This window comes from Acomys russatus, chromosome 4 (genome assembly GCF_903995435.1).
Source record: "Acomys russatus chromosome 4, mAcoRus1.1, whole genome shotgun sequence".
NCBI classification, from domain to species: Eukaryota; Metazoa; Chordata; class Mammalia; order Rodentia; family Muridae; genus Acomys; species Acomys russatus.
Genome location: NC_067140.1, coordinates 35,106,389 through 35,111,273, shown reverse-complemented (window position 1 = coordinate 35,111,273; position 4,885 = coordinate 35,106,389). Strand labels below are relative to the sequence as shown.

At 41.5% G+C, this 4,885-nt stretch overlaps 1 pseudogene; it reads left to right on the top strand.

The window, feature by feature from the left end:
- The first annotated feature begins 2,353 nt into the window (after window positions 1-2,353).
- LOC127188567 (tubulin alpha-1C chain-like) lies at window positions 2,354-3,665 on the top strand (annotated as a pseudogene).
- The last annotated feature ends 1,220 nt before the right edge of the window (window positions 3,666-4,885 follow it).

Here is a 4,885-nt window from a genome sequence, read left to right as displayed (position 1 = left end):
TAAGACTTTTAGCGACTGAACCCGCTGTCTCTTCTAACTAGGCAGTAATACTTCCAGTTGAGGGTTGGGACACCAACACAGCCACAAAACCTTTCACATAAACTACGTCCTGCCAGCATGATGTGCTGTGGTAAAGGTGGCACAGAAATCAATGGGAGACGCCAATAAATAACTGGTGTACTTTGAGATCCATGGCACAGGATGAAGCCAATCCATAGTTTTTACAGGAGCAGAGTAAAACCAGAGGCTAGATGTATCATAAACCTAGGATAGAATCAAACATGACAAGAAAAAAAAGCCAATAGCCTAATGATGTTCTGCTATACTCACAGATTGTGCCTAATCCAGTTGTCACCACAGAAGTTTCATCCAGCAGCTGATCAAAACAGATGCAGCGATCCAGGGCCAAACATTAAGTGGAGTTTGAGGAACCACACTGAAGAAGGAAGGAAGGATTGTAGGATCAAGAGTGGCTAATGGCAAGGAGAATATAGGCATTAAACTTCGAACCCCTACCAAGACCTAGTCGACGATCATGATATTCTCCACCATTGAGTGGAGAGTGAGATCTGACTCTCACACGAACTCTGGTGCCCCTTTTCTAACCACGTCCCCTGGATGGGGAGGCCTGGCGGCACTCAGAGGAAGGATAGCAAGTTACCAAGAAGAGATTCGATATTCTAAGAGCATATATAGGGGGAGGAGGTCTCCCTCAGTCACAGACATAGGGGAGGGGAGAAGAGGGGGAAGTGGGAGGGAGGAAAGAATGGGAGGAAACAGGGAAAGGGCTAATAATCGAGATGTAATATGAATAAAATAATAAAATGGAAAAAAAAAGAGTGGCTAATGGCACTACACGGAATCCCATAGAATCAATAAACTTGGACTTATAGGGGCTTATTGAGACTGAATCAACATCCAGAGACCCTGCACGTGTCTAACCTAGGTGCACTCTATAAATGTTGTAGTTGAATAGCTTGCTGGTTTTGTTGAATTCCTAACAGAGAGAGCTACGGCTGTTTTTGATTATTTTGCCTGCTTCTGGACCCTTGTCCTCCTACTGGGTTACCTCATCCAACAGTCATATGAGGTAAAGTGCCTAATCTTATTGCAATTTGATATGCCATGGTTGGTTGATATCCCTGGAAGGCCTGCCCTTTTCAGAAGGGAAACTAAGGAGTGGGTGGGAAGGGAGAAGGTGGGGGAATGGAAGATGTAGGAGGTGTGTGGAGAAGAAACTGTGGTCAGATGTAATATATGAAATAATTAATTAACAAAAATACTTATGACATGAAGCATTTTGCAGATTACAAAACTAATAACAAAAGAAAGCTTACATTAATTTTCACACTATATAGTCGGTAATATAAAAGCCAATGTTTCCACAAAAGTAAGTTTGTATCAGGGTCTGTTTTAATTCCCACTTTCACAATTTACTTATTAACATTTAGTAGTTTTAGGATTGGAAGAACAACATTGTCTTAACTAATAACTTCTTAATAGTATGTACTTATTAATATATGTGCAGAATTTAACTGAACTAGTCTTACCTGTACCTGTTAAAACATATAGTAACAAAAGCAAACTATAAAAAATACAAAATGAACACCTAATATCATTCATTACCTAAATATTTGCTTATTTGAATATAGTTTCCATATCATTAGTTGAATTTTTATTCGAATTAACTGGTCTGAGTTCGAAGGATTGCCAACAATGTCAACTGACCTTTATACGGTCAATTTCCTTAATAAATTGAGCTTCTATTTTGGCTGTTGTTATTTTAAGTGGCCTATAAACAGGGATGTCACAGAGTTCTGTGATTTAGAGGTAGTTTCATCCAGAGCTTCACAGGTTCGAGGCACAGTTCACAATACAACGATGGGAAACTTGAATGGTAGAGCTTAGAGGCAACTTTAATGTGTTGTCATTAGCAAAGTTTAAAGAGGTCCTTGAGGGGTCTTTGGTTACTTCCCATGAGTATGAACTGTAAGGGCCAGCCTGACTCTTGTGTTATTCTTAGGGTTCCAGTTTCCAGTTGCATACTCTTCTACTTGCTTCTCCTCCTCCTGCTGTCATCACACAAATCAGCCATGAGGCCATTATCAGAGACTGTATCAATAGACTTTCATTTTAGGCAAACTAAAGATTTTTTTCTTTTCAGTAGTGACTTGCCTTGGGTACTCAGTTCTAGTAACACAAACTTGAAAAAATACCACAACTTAAGAAATAAACATTTGACACTGCTTCTCCCTAAGACGTCTTGGTAGACTACTAGTGGGAACTCCTTATCACACTCTCTTCAGTTCCTAGTTTTCATGGACCACTTCAAGGATCAAATACATGTGAATGTATCTTCATCCATGTTGGCCAGGCTGGTGTCCAGATTAGCAAGGCCTGATGGGAGCTATATTGCATGGAACATGGCATCGAGCCTGATGGACAGATGCCAAGTGGCAAGACCATTGAAAGGGGAGATGACTCCTTCAACACCTTATTCAGTGAGACACCCACTGGCAAGCACATGCCCTTGGTAGTGTTTGTGGACCTGGAACCCACAGTTATTGATGAGGTCACACTGCTACCTACTCCCAGCTGTTCCACCCTGAGCAATTCGTCACAGGCAAGGAAGATGCTGCCAATAACAATGCCCGTGGCCACTATACTATCAGCAAGGAGACCATTGACTTTGTGTTAGACAGAATTCACAAGCTGGCTGACCAGTGGACAGGTCTTCAGGGGTTCTTCATTTTTCACAGCATTGTTGGAGGAACTGACTCTGGATTCACCTCTCTGCTGATGGAACAGTTCTCTGTTGATTATGGAAAGAAATCTAAGCTGGAGTTCTCCATTTACCCTGCCCCTCAGGTTTCCACTCCTGTGGTGGAGTCCTATAATTCTATCCTCACCACCCACACCACCCTGGAGCACTCTGATTATGCCTTCATGGTAGACAATGAGGCCATCTATGACATCTATTGTAGGAACCTTGACACCGAGGGCCCGACCTACACTAACCTTAACTGCCTTATTAGCCAGATTGTGTCATCCATGACTGTTTACCTCAGATTTGTTGGGGCCGTGAATGTTGACCTGACAGAATTCCAGACAAACCTGGTGACCTACTCTTGCATCCACTTCACTCTGGCCTCATCTATCTCTGTCATTTCCGCTGAGAAGCCTACCCTGAGCAGCTCACAGTAGTAGAGATCACCAATGCCTGCTTTGAGCCAGCCAAGTAGATGGTGAAATATGACCCTGTCCAAGGGAAATACATGGTTTGCTGCTTGCTGTCCCATGGTGTTGTGGTTCCCAAAGATGGCAATGCTGCCACCGCCACCATCAAAACCAAGCATACAACCCAGTTTGTGGACTGGTACCCCACTGGCTTCAAGGCTGGCATTCATTACCAGTTTCACACAGTGCTGCCTGGTGGGGACCTGGTCAAAATCCAGAGAGCTGTGTGCATGTTGATCAACATCTTCCTGGCCATCTCCCTTGCCTCACCTAGATCACAAGTGTAATCTGATGTATGCCAAGCTGCCTTTGTGCACTGGTTTGTGGGTGAGGGGTTGGAGGAGGAAGAGTTCTCTGAGGCATGTGAAGACATGGCTGCCCTAGGGGACTATGGGGAAGTTGGGGCAGATAGTGCTGAAGGAGAATGATCAAGGATGAAGAATATTAGCCCATGTGCTAATATTTTACACCTCTGTTGTTTTGTATTTGTCCTACATTATCAATAAAGCTGATTCCCTTTTTTAATTGGGAAAAAATGAAATGAACGTTTTGTATAGGTACATAGTTAATGAAAGAAAGAAAGAAAAAAAGAAAGAAAGAAAGAAAGAAAAGAAAGAAGGAAGGAAGATGATGGGAAAATGTATTTTCTAGAAACTAAGCGAAAACTATAATTTTGGATTTTTTTTTTTTTTTTTGTACTAGAAAATCTTTTGCCTCCAAGCAAAAGTTCAGCTCAGGTATTAACCTGATCAAATGTGGAAATGCTGGATGAATCTCAGTAGCTTCATTGTGTGAGCTTGGCTGCCAATGATATGCACACATAACAAGTGCATTCTGGATGCTCTCACCAAGATACCTCAATTACTATTTCAAAATGCCATGCTTAGCAGTCAGGAACACTTCTGGCTACTCATGAAACATTTTACTCAAACCTGGAAAAGCTTCAGGTTCTATATGACAAACACTGAAATGTATATTTTGTTGTTGCTAGAATCACAATGGGCATTAACAGAGACCAGGATGGCCACAAAGTAGAGAATAAGTAGCTATGGAGTGTTCATAACTCAATGAGACAGCTATACTATACCTGTTCATCTCAAAGCTCAGAGATCATTGCAAAGAAGTCAGAGAGATAGACAGAATCAGTAGATTACTACTGGGAAGTGGTGGTTTTTTTTTTAACACAATAGAGCAGTTGCACATATGAGCTCAGGGCAGCTATGACAGCATTCACAAGATACGCACAAGCTTAACCCAGATAAAAGCCCAACATGAAGAGAGGAAGTGAGAAAGAAGTTCAATCATTACCTAAAAGCTATTGGTAATTGGTAGATGTTGGTAGAATTTATTTTCCTTAAGGGTGTAACTTCTGTTAGGCCTAACATAATCCAGTGGATGGCCACACATGTAATAGTACATAGGCAATAATGCTGTGATTTAATGAGCTTAAACATTTTGAACAAGGACCTATAGTTCAGTAGTGTGGGGGTTTGAATAAGAATGACCCCAATAACATCATATATTTGAATGCTTAGTTATGAAGGAATGATACTACTTTAGAAAGATTAGGAAATCTGGCCTTATTGAAGGAAGTATGTCACTGTGATGTGGGCTTTGAGGTTTCAGAGTCCAAAGCCAGGCCAAGTTC